Source organism: Acomys russatus, chromosome 27 (genome assembly GCF_903995435.1).
Source record: "Acomys russatus chromosome 27, mAcoRus1.1, whole genome shotgun sequence".
NCBI classification, from domain to species: Eukaryota; Metazoa; Chordata; class Mammalia; order Rodentia; family Muridae; genus Acomys; species Acomys russatus.
In genome coordinates, this window is record NC_067163.1 from 50,141,389 (window position 1) to 50,153,639 (window position 12,251).

Here is a 12,251-nt window from a genome sequence, read left to right on the forward strand (position 1 = left end):
CTTCCGAGCCAGACGACCTTGTACACGACCCTCTATACTCCTCTCTGTTTCAAATGATGCTGTTTTTATAAAGATAATTCAAAAAACAATCCTTGGAAAGATAATTTTCTCACGGCTTTGTAAAAGTCTTCACTTTCAAATCCTCAACATCTTTATTTTTACTTGACTATACCAAAAGTAGAAGGGAATTAATATGTGACGTGTACTTCTGTGAAGTGCAATTTATTTGGAAACCTTACTGTATATTCAAAAACCCATTTCCACCCTCCTGTACTTTAAATATAGCTAATAGGTTTAGGGCTCATAATAAATTTGTTCTTCAGAAACTGAAATGGATGTTAGCCAAAGCAATAAATTGCGCATATTTGGAATTCCTTTCTATAAAACTATGGTTTGTAACAATGTTCAAAGAACCTTTTAGTGATAGTGGAAAGCTGAATATAAGAAGTTGAAAGAGAAGGGAGAGAGAGAGAGAGAGAGAGAGAGAGAGAGAGAGAGAGAGAGAGAGAGAATAAAGTAACCTTACATCCATATTCCAGAGCAGCCTGCCAACTCTGATAAAAGTATGTTTCTCTTCTATTATTATTATTATTATTATTATTATTATTATTATTATTATTGTTGTTGTTGTTGTTGTTATTATTATCATTATTAACATTTTAGATGTCTGTTGTACCCTGATGGAGAGAAAGAGAAAGGATGTGGATTTTGGTGAGTGGTGGTGAGGGAAGTGCATATGGCCTGAGAGCTTGGGGAGGGGAAACATAACGGATTATATTGTATAACAAATCTATCTTCCATAGGAAAAAAAATAAGTATGACTTTCTCATGTACTCTGGTGCCTCACATTTGACCATGTCCCCTGGAGGGGGAGACCTGGTGGCACTCAGAGGAAGGACAGCAGGTAGCCAAGAAGAGACTTGATACTCTATGAGAATATACAGGGGGAGGTAATCCCCCTCAGGAACAGTCATAGGGGAGGGTATTAATGGGAAAATGGGGGGGGAGGAGGAATGGGAGGATACAAGGGATGGGATAAACATTGAGATGTAAGAATAAATTAATTAAATCAAAAAAAAAAAAAAAAGAAAAATGCTCAACAGTAATAACCACTCAAAAAATGCAAATCAGAGTCACAGAGGGGTGCTACTTCACACCTACTAGAATAACTATTGAGAAACACTTTTAAAAAATAGGTATGATTGTGGCAAAAAAAAAAACCCTTGTATAATGCTAGGAATGTAAATTGGTACACACATTATGAGAAGTAAAGGTGCTTCCTTAAGAAATTGAAGTTGGAACACTGTAATGTCTAAAACTCCTACTTCTGTATACACAAAGGTACAAAAAACCACTATCTTATGGGGAACAAAAGAAAAAAAAGATGATCACTGAGCTATGGGTATCACATTGGATAAAGGACTTGCAAGAAAAACATGAGGACTAGAGTTTGGGACCCTGGTACCCATTTAAATGCGCACGGCATTAATCCCAGCACTGGGGAGGCAGAGGCAGGTGGATCGATGTGAGTTCGAGGCCAGCCTGGTCTACAGAGGGAGGCCAGGACAGCCAAGGCTACACAGAGAAACCCTGTCTCGAAAAATAAATAAATAACATAAATAAATAACATAAATAAATAAATAAATAAGTAAGTAAGTAAGTAAATAAATAACATAAATAACTTCCAGGCAGACCTGGCAGCCTACTGCCATCCTAGGAATTTCAAGGATGCAAAGACGGGGACCGTCTGGACCAAGCTGACTAGCTCGGTTACCCAAAACAGTAAGTTCCCGGTTAAAGTGAAAGCCTCTGTTTCTATATACACGATGGAGAACAATGGAGGAAGAGAGCTAACTTTAACCTCTGGCTGCCACACGCACGTGCACAAATGCACACACACAAGCATATTCTTACATACATGTGAACACACACATACCCACGCACATCACATGCATATCCACAGAAAAAAAAGAAAAGGAAGCACCAATTAGAGTAAAACTCAAGCTGAGCCCACACCTTGGCAGTGTAAAGAGCAGACATCAATGTAAATAAACGTCATATGGCACGTGTCTACGCACCATAATGATCACTGGTGAAATTTTACTACAAATTTGGTTTCAATTGTCTACATGGACCAGTGTGTCTTTTCTTTCTTTCTTTTTTTTTTTTTTTATTAAAAGACAAAACCTCCCGAAGATGAGACAGTGGGAATGCATTTTCAAAGTTGTAATCCATCATTTTCTGGTATAACTGGGTTTTAATAAAAAAAAGCTCCTTTTTTTTTTTTTTTTTAATCTTCCCAACTTGCATTTCCCCTTTACTTTCCTTGTTTTTCTCTTCCTTTAATCAGTTTATTGTCCCAAACTGTATCAAAAAGTTTTCAAAATTTCCCAAACTCCTGGAGCAAAGTTCTGATCCATCTTTTCTTTCTTTCTTGGTCTCCTTCTATATTTGATTATTAAAAAGTTTATTTCTGAATTATTTATAGAAACTTCCCAAAACATTTTCTACACCAGCGCAACTTTAGACTATTCTTCAGATAGAGCTGGGAAATAATTTCTGGATTTTTCACCTTAACTTGTGTTTCATTTGCACCTACTAATGTATGAGAGGTAACACTTGTGCCGGATGGTTTTCTTTGTATCCTACCAACAGCAGCCAAAGGGGCTGCAGATCCTCACAGCCATGGAAGAAGTCCCCTAGCAGAGCAGAACGGCAGAAGTTGAACAGTGCGATAGAGAAAGTAACTGAAGTTCCTGTGTGGCCGCTCTTAAAAAACTAAGAGGAAACTTCATAATCAAGTGCAAATCATTTCAATTCCTTCCTAGATGAGGAAAAGAAATGAGGTAGATTGGAAAGACATTTATAATCAACTTTCATCCCAAACTAAAACTAATGTGGTCGGACTGCTAGCAAACAGTTAATATGTGAAGTCTTAGAACACCCTCCCCCCACCCGATGCATAGCTGGACGGGGGGGGGAGCGGGGGGCAGGGGAGAGGGATAATTCTGAACAGAAGAGCTCCCTATCTTGTTTTTAATCTCTAGTTTAAGCTTCAAGCACCGTGGAGGAACAAAACCGGCTTGACACTAATATGAAACACAGAATCCTTCAGAAGTAGAAAATGTAATAAAGATAGGTTTTCTAAAATCAAATCTTAGGGCTGTGACTATTAAAGTAAAATCTGGCCCTATGAGTAATGCTGCCAGAAAAATCCCTAGTTGAATTACAAATTAAAAGCACTTGGTAAATACTGATTTGTTTTGTATTCTACTAGTTTATGTAAATACATTTCATCTATCAAAGAATGATAAGTGAATGCTACATTAGAATAACTATTTCATTCCTGGTGGTAATAAGCATCAATTTGAAATTAATCACAGCTCCTTCGGAACCCAGAATGAAAGGAGAATGCCAGGGCAAGTTCTCCGGTTTCCTGGTCCGTGAGGAGTTTCAATTGCAACGCTAAAGTGATACAACTGCAGCTGAGATTGCTCATTAACGATTCTGTTTGACAGTGGTGCAGGGTGGAGAATCTTGAAGGAAGACAGATCAGTTAGCTAGCTGTTCAAGGGCCCAGACATCTGCAAGTCTCTAGAGCAAGAATGGAGGAACTTCAACAAAACGGAGGCAACACCGCCCACCTACACAATTCCATGGCCCTGTGAAGAGGCCGATTACAACAGCATTTCCACCTTTGTGAGAGAAGAAGAAGGAACATATATACCTAGCCCATTTGACTGATGTTAATAAACGGCTTTTTGGAGAAAGATATTAGACAAATAAGCAATAGGATGTGATAAGATTGCTGAACTCTGTCCATAGGGAGCCTAGGAAAATCTAATGCACTATTTTGCTCCAGGGTTTTCCTTAGGAATAGAGTTCAGAAATGACAGAACAAGGGAATAAACTATATATCTATAGACAAGTTCTATCTGCAGCTTATTTTCATAAATAAATGCATAATTATAAACATTCTCTACTGTTTTGTACTGTATTGTCTATGTCACTTTCTGCATGGTATTTTCAGAAATGAGTATTTATGACAAACATATAAAGGTAAATCTACCTGTTGCATGTCATCTGTAATTCCAGAAGCTACTGACCATTAGGGTCATATTCAGATCAATACTTGATTTATATTACAGTTGAAAAGTATTCTATCTCCTCCTGAAATTAGATACTATTCTTTATACTAATTCAAGAGACTTGGGTTTGAGGACGAGCCCTAGCATCTCAGATTTTTAATTTATTTAAACATTTGGATATTGAATAACTCTTTTGAGTAGAATGCCATCATATCAAACTTGTATTGCCATAATTAGATTGTAAAGTTTTAACTCAATGTTGTGAAAGAGAAACAACTAGCAACCCTAAAGCACTGTGAAGTGTCCATAAGTTTATCATTGTCACTGCGAATATACAAGCATTCACCATAACATAAGCTATGAAAACAAGGGTAGAACAATGCTAACCTACAACAACAATGAAATGATTCTTAATGATATTCTGTTACGCTCATATATAAGGGCCTTGTCCAGTTGTCATCAGAGATGCTTCCTCCAGCAGCAGATGTGAACAGATGCAGAGACCCACAGCCATACATTATGCAGAAAGAGAGAGAGAGAGAGAGAGAGAGAGAGAGAGAGAGAGAGAGAGAGAGAGAGTCTAAATTGGAAGTCTACATCAGGTCTCTCCTCTCAGAAATCAGGAAGAAAAGAGGTGGGGGGAGATTGTAAGTGTCAGAAGGGATATAGGACATCAGGAAAACATGGCCCATTTGAGCCACTAAGACATGCCCATTGAACTCAGAGACTTAAGTGGCAAACATGGGGCCTGCAGGGGTCTGCCCCAGGTCCTGTGCATACATTTTATTGCTGTTATGATGGTGTTTTGTGAGACTCCTAACCGTGTGAGTTGGTGTGTCTTTGACTCGTGTGCATGCTCTCGGGACTCTCTCTCTCTCCTGCTGGCTTGCCTTGTTCAGCCTCTGTGTGCTTGCTTTGCCTTGACTTATTGCATTTTGCTTTGTTCTGTTTTGTTGTGCCTTGGATGCCTGAAGGGAAACAGAGCAGGATTGGATCCAGGGTAGAGGAGAGGTAATGGCAAGCTGGGAAGAGTGAACCGAGGGGAAACTGTGGTCAGGATTTATTGTATGAGGGAAGTATCTATTCTCAATTTTAATGAAAGAAAAGAAGTGTAAACAAAGGAAAGCATCAGTTCACTTGTCATAAGCCAACTATGCTATAAAACATGTTTTAAAAGACATTAATTTTAATTTCATTGGGCAATGCATAGGAAGTGTTGTAAAAAAAAAAAAAAACAAACAAAAGTGGGACGAAGGAAAAAAGAACCTGGGGGAGACATGAGACACACAAAAAGACCAACAGAGTAAACTAACCAGGTCCCAGAAGGGCTCTCTGAGATTGAAGCATCACTCAAAGACCTTGCACGGAATGGACGTAGGCCTCCTACAAACATGTAGATGATGGGCAGCTCAGACTTCATGTGTGTCCTCTAGTAATGGGAGCAGGGCATGGACTCTGTTGTTAGGTTTTTGATTACTTCCTCCTGGTGGACTGCTTTGCCAGGCCACAGGGAAAGAGAACATGCTAAGTTCTGATGCAACTTGATAAGGTGGGGTGGACTGGAAGTGGGCCTCCTTTTTCTGAGGAATAGGGGAAGGGGGCTGAAGGAGGGAGGGAGAAATGAGAGGTGAGGAAGGATGGGGCCCAAGATGTAAAGTGAATAAATAAACAAATAATTTTGTTAGAAACTGGAAAAAAGTTTACAGGGAGGAATGTAAAAGAATCTAAGACTGTTACCGAGAAGAGACTTGATACCCTATGAGCATATACAGGGGGTGGTTATCCCCCTCAGGAACAGTCATAGGGGAGGGGAATAAGGGGAAAAGGGGAGGGAGGGAAGAATGGGAGGACACAAGGGATGGGATAACCATTGAGATGTAACAAGAATAAATTAATAATAAAAAATTAAAAAAAAAAAAAAGAATCTAAGACTGGATGAGAGGCCTTGCGACCTTCATTGAAGTTTCTACCTTACAGTGTAGGTAACCCAGAATAGTCAAACTTCCCTTAGAGGTCAATCACATGGCAGATGGAGGAAAAGAGTGGGGATTAGGTTTTTTAAAGGCCTTCTGCTACTTCCAAATGTGTTACAGTATTTGGGTTTAGGTTTGTGATCTGCCATCTCCTGGTACTAACTACAGTGTTCTACATGTCTCCTTCATCACCACTCCATAGTTCTAGCTCATTGACAACTTCTATGGGCTGCAAAACCTCTAACCATGCCTCTTAGCCTGCAGGCTTTTACACGGAAAAGTACTACTCTTTGCTTCCTAGATGACATACTAGTTTCAAATTTGTTCCCTTTGGTTTTTATTTTAATGCCTCTCCAGTGTTTCCTGTGCTCTGTGGCAACATAAATTGTATTGAAGTCTGGCTAAAATCACTTTGTGAGCATTTGACAGTCAAGATCTCTGATGCCCTTTTGTAGTCTCACATTTAGGATACCAAACATATTTATTCCTAACTAAAGACCTATTTGTTATCAGTAGCTTTTGTGCCCTGAAAAAAAGATGTCTGGTGTTAGCATCTAGCCTCAAAGCATACACAGGTGTGCCTGGATTCCTCTTGTACCCTTCCCATGCCTTGAACCTCTTCTACTCTTTGTGAAAATCTACCATCGATTCAGTCATCTTCAGACATCCAATAAGATCCAAATGGTACCATACATCCATAACAAGTTGCTTTTTGCTTTCTTCTGATAGTTTCCAAAATTTAGCAGTATTACTACTGGGATACAACATTGCTAGGTTATTTACAGCAAATATTTGTTTTGCTTGTTGGAAAATACATCTATTTGAATAGGGTCATAAATTAGTGAATATATACATACATATTGCTTACTGTACATAATATCCTTGGCAATATAAATGCTGGATTGTGAATCATCATGATGTATAGAGCATAGACAAATGATTAAAAAATCTCACTTTGGAAGCTGCTCAGGAAATTAATTACTCAGGTAATTAATTCTATTCCTTTTCAAGCCTCTGATGAGGTTGAAGACCAGATGGTTTAGTTTTACAATTAGCTTAGTTGTTCAGGAACTCAGCTGTGTGTAGGTCTAGATAGATGTTTTACATTGATAGTGACGAGATATGTTAGATATGGATTTACATTCACAATTTTAGACCCACCAAGATAGGAAAGATGTTTTCTCCAAGGCTGCCAAATACAAATAAGCCAAAACACTATGAATGTAATATTTATGTAATTCCTGACTATCTCATGGATCTTCTTTATGTAGGCAGTTTATTATATATGTATGTGTGATAAAATAAATTTATATGTAAAATATTTTTTAGAATATATAGATAAAAATGAAAAAAACTGTTTGCAAAAAAAGAGAATACTTGAATGACAGCTTTTAAATGGGTTATACAGAAATAAAAAGAGACTATTGTAACTCTATTTGAGACCTAAGCAATCTGCCCTTGTTCAAAGGTCAATCAATTGTAAGTGACAGACAGATCAATACCACATGCTTCTGCCTGGTCACCACAGCTAAATTCTGAGCGCTGCATGCTTAACTGTTAAAACACCAAGAGTAGGCTTAGACTGAATGGTAATCTCTTTACTTTAGGACACTGGAGCCTTAGGACACATTGTTGTGAACTGGTGGTTTTTGGTTCTGATTGTGGGAGAATGCCCATAAAACAGAACTTGCCATCTTACGCACTTTAAGTGTATAGTCTTACAATATTTAGTTTATCTTCACATACGCTGTCCTAATTATGACCTTATCTTACAAACAATATTTTCAATGTAGACATAATGTATGTGTAATGTAGAAAATGAAAAAAAGACAAAATAAATTCTATTTATCAGCTCCTCATAGAGAACTACCCATCTATAGTTTTGTCTCTAGTGCATGCAATTTAAAAGTTAAACCTTTGAGGCATATGATGTTCAACTTGCAATTTCATTTTCACATTGCATTGTAACTGTTTTTTTCCAATTTTACATTTATTTGTTTTATATCATTCCCAAGTTTTCATTATCAAAACGCACCCAAATCAATGGTCCAAGATGTCATTGCTGAAGTTGCAAGAACATCTTTTAGAATGTAGCACACATTGCCAAATGTCTCCCTAGAGATTATTTCAGTTTCTTCTTCCTAGAATTTGAACCTTGTCAAATCATTTGATATTATGAATTTGTTCTATCTGTGAAGATTTGAGAGGTGCAGTGTGAGCCATCACAGTTGGTTCAAAGAACATCTCCTTCATAGAGTGTCAGTCAATATCTTCATGGTAAATGAATAGAGAGCTGTATTCGTAACTGGAAGGATTTCTGATGTTCCAGTCATTTGCTTCTGTGATGCTCATGTTTACCGAGAGTTCTGAATTTTTCTTAAACAGATTTGATGTGTGAACAGCACCGACATCCTCTTGAGCTTCTGTACTATAAGTGTATATTTTAATTTATACTTGTAGCTGCATTTTAAGACGTATGTAGTAAATATTTTTTCTTTCCTTAATTTTCTAACTCAAGTACTTGGTTCTATTCTTTGAATTTGAAGAATTACATTTTTGGCCATCAACTCTGCGTACATCCAAACTTTCCCTTTTTTAGGTAGAATCCTGTCTGTGGCAGAAATGAGGACATTTTATGCAGTGGCTGGTTTGCCACATTTGAAGGCAACTCCATAAGGAGGTTCACTGACGCTCATCATCTTCTTTGACATAGTCTGGGTGTTTCCAGGAGTTAACTTGTCTTATTGTCAAAGAATGTTTAGAATAATAAAAACATCTTTAAATGCCATTTTCTGTAGGTCTCTGAGGCTTTTGAAGATCTTATTTAACTATTTTACCTTATGTATCTATAGAATCATATCTATTTGTTAGACCTAGGATATATATTCTTGTGATAAAATTAGATTAGTTTTTATATGACCATGATTTGAACCAATATACAAAATTCTATACCAAGTAATTAAAGATAACCTTATTTTTGAGCAACAATTAAGGCCTTGAGTTGAGGAGTAGATTCACTCATCTACCTTTTGTTCTGTCCTCCCTCTAGTTCCCCCTTTCTTTCTTTTGTGCTGCTATCTCCTTACCTATGAAAGAAAGATAAAGGAAAAGAGAGACGTCCCCGAGTCCCAGACAGGGTAAGAAAGTCCTCAATAGTTCCTTCATTGTAAATAGGTCTATCAGAGATATCGGGCTAGAGGGTCAAAGATGATGCTTCAATGTCATAGAGAATGTTGGGTGACTGTTCAGGAAGTAAACTGCCTCAGACATTTTTCCATTTTGGAAGCTGCTAACCTGAACTTCTGGTTCACTCAGGTATTTAAGTTTTATCCCTTCTTAAGTCCCTGATGGGGTTGAAGACCAGATAATTTAGTCTTACAATTCAGCTTAGTTGGTTAAGGATTAAGATAATTTTAGATCAACACAGATGTTTTAAGTTAATGGAAATGAGATATGATAGAAATGGATTTTCATTTGGAAATTTAGACTGAACAAGATAGGAAAGATGCTTTCTTCAACTTTGATAGATACAAATAGCCAAACCATTATGAATGTAACATTGGTATAACTCCTGATTGTTTCATGATTCTTCCTGCTGTATGTAGTTTATTTTATTCATGTGTAATAATATAAATGCATATGCAAAAATTAATAAAAAATAGTTACATTTTCTTCAAAATAATAATATGTGATATGATATAAAATTCTAATTTTCATATTTCCTTATAAATTATTTCAGGGTTATTGGTTGAAAAAAATTTTCAAATTAATTTATACATGCTCTTTATAATATGAATGTATCAGAAGTAGCCAATGTCACCTGGCATAACTTGAGCTTTTTTGTTAGTCCATTGATATAAGAAGATCTTTTGACAATGCCACACTCTCTAGACTCTCGAAGCATCTCATGTTTGTCTATTAGATTCAGATGCATTCACTCAGCACCATTAACCCTTTGGCTAGTGTTGCCTTGCTTATGTCAACATTTCACCGTTTAAATAAACTTTAGAAAAAAACTTAGTCTGGTTAGCAAACAAAAATCTATTGAAAACAGGTTTGGAATTACTATACATTTTCACATGAATTTGGAGAAAACTGTACATTTTTACCACTAGAGTGTTTCATCCTTAAAAATACTCTACCATTCTGTTCATTTTAGTTACAAAGCAAACTCTTCTGTTTCTAAATCTAGTTGCTAACTAATCCAATTAATAACATTTTTATTTGAACAGTTCTGGGGTCCTGCTTTAATTCTTGCCTGATTCTTTTGAATTATTCCTTTTATTTATATCTATATTTTTATTTTTGTTTTTGTTTTTGCAAAACACGGTGTCACTGTGTAGCCGTGGCTGCCCTGCATTCACTTTGTAGACCAGGCTGGCCTTCAATTCATGGAGATCTACCTGCCTCTGCCTCCCCAAGTGCTGGTGAACGAAGGTGTGTGCCACCGTGGCCAGCTGAATTATTCTTCAATGTGAGAAGGGAAAAGGTCCGAGAAAAGTGAAAAATAGAATGTGGCCAATGGAAATAATCCAAGTTAACTATATGGGAGAGCCACGCCTGGAAAAGAGAGCACGTATTATTTTAATATATCTTGTAAAGCAAAAGAAGCTGTAGAATGAAGATATTAAAGAAGAGATTATGGATTTATAACTACTATTCATATATAAAAAGGAAGAAGAACGAACAAACAAAATGGAAGAACACATACATGTGCAGTAAGCTATAATATCAAAAATCGCAGCAAATATAACTGTAATTAGAATTTCAGGCAAGGAAAAAGTCATCAGTCTGAATTTACAGGATATTGAATGCATAAATAAAATATGTGTATACCAGCCATCAGTCAAAAGAAAGTGTAGGTGTATCAGAAAAGAGGGTTTAAATTATCTATCGATCTATTTATTTGGATTTTCAGATTGAGTCTCTTTGATTAGCCCTGGCAATCTTTTAAGTCACTATGTAAACCAAGTTGACCTTGAACTCTGTTTCCAAGTGCTAGGATTAAACAGAGTTTTAAACTGAACACAGACTAGAAATAGAAATCCCCTATATAGTAAGTCCAGATAAATATATCACAGAGATATAATATTCTATGCATGTAGTAGTCTATGTATATGTATGATAATATGACCTAAGTATATATAAAAAATAATATGAGCTTACCTCACTTGAAGAAAACAAAAACATTAAAATTTAAAGTGTAATTAAGACAAAAACAAAATGATGATAAACAGCGGCACAATTCTGTATTATCAAGTAGGCTAAAAGCAACAACAGAGAATATTAGCCATACAATTTAAAAGACTAATGAAACAAAAATTTTGCATGCATCATTGGACAGGATATGTTTTTGAAACTGAGATTTTATTTACATATATATTGGTGTCACCCAAGGTCACACTGCCAGAAATAATTTTGTCCAATGATGAAAAGAAGAGACAGTAATGAGAAAAGAATGGTAATAGCATTGGTAAATGGTAAAAATTAAATGTTGTTAAAAATTTAGGTTGAGAAAAATAATAAGACAAAATAAGTTGAATGTAATAACTACAAAAATACGGTATTACTAGTTGATTGGAATAAGATGAAGTAGACTTGAAGGACAGTACAGTCTGCACTGTTTATACTTAAAAATATATATATATTCAAAATGACTGAAGTGTATGTTTAATTAATTCTATGTGAATTAAGGCAGCAAACTCAAACAATAACTTGTAGAAACTAAAAATTATATTTGTTATATATATTTGTTAATATTATTTGTATATTTTATTTGTTGTAATTTATTCACATTACATGCTGATTTTTATTCCCTTCCTCTTATCAATATATATTTGTTACTATTAATACATATAGACATTACTATGACAATTAAAGATATGAAGTTTAATTTTAACATAAATCCAGTAACCCATAGGTTCACTGATTTCATTTCTTACATATTTTCAGGCAATAACCTAATGGAATTAATATAATGAAGAACATTAGTCTTCCTTTTCAATTTTCATCTTAATTTTTATTCTCTTGCATTAATATGCAAGCTAAGATTTTCAAGTAATAATGTTAAAGAAAAGAAATGGGACTAAATTATAAGTTTGTTCTTTTTAAATTTTTTATCTGAAAAAGTATTTTAAAATTTCCTTAATAAGCATGGAGCTTATAATAATAATTAGAAATTATCTTCTCT

General features: G+C 35.7%; 1 protein-coding gene across 1 annotated transcript in view; it reads right to left on the bottom strand.

Annotated features, from left to right (window-relative positions):
- Tll1 (tolloid like 1) overlaps positions 1 to 12,251 on the bottom strand; it is a 196,763-nt gene that overhangs the window by 58,401 nt on the left and 126,111 nt on the right. The window lies entirely within an intron of this gene.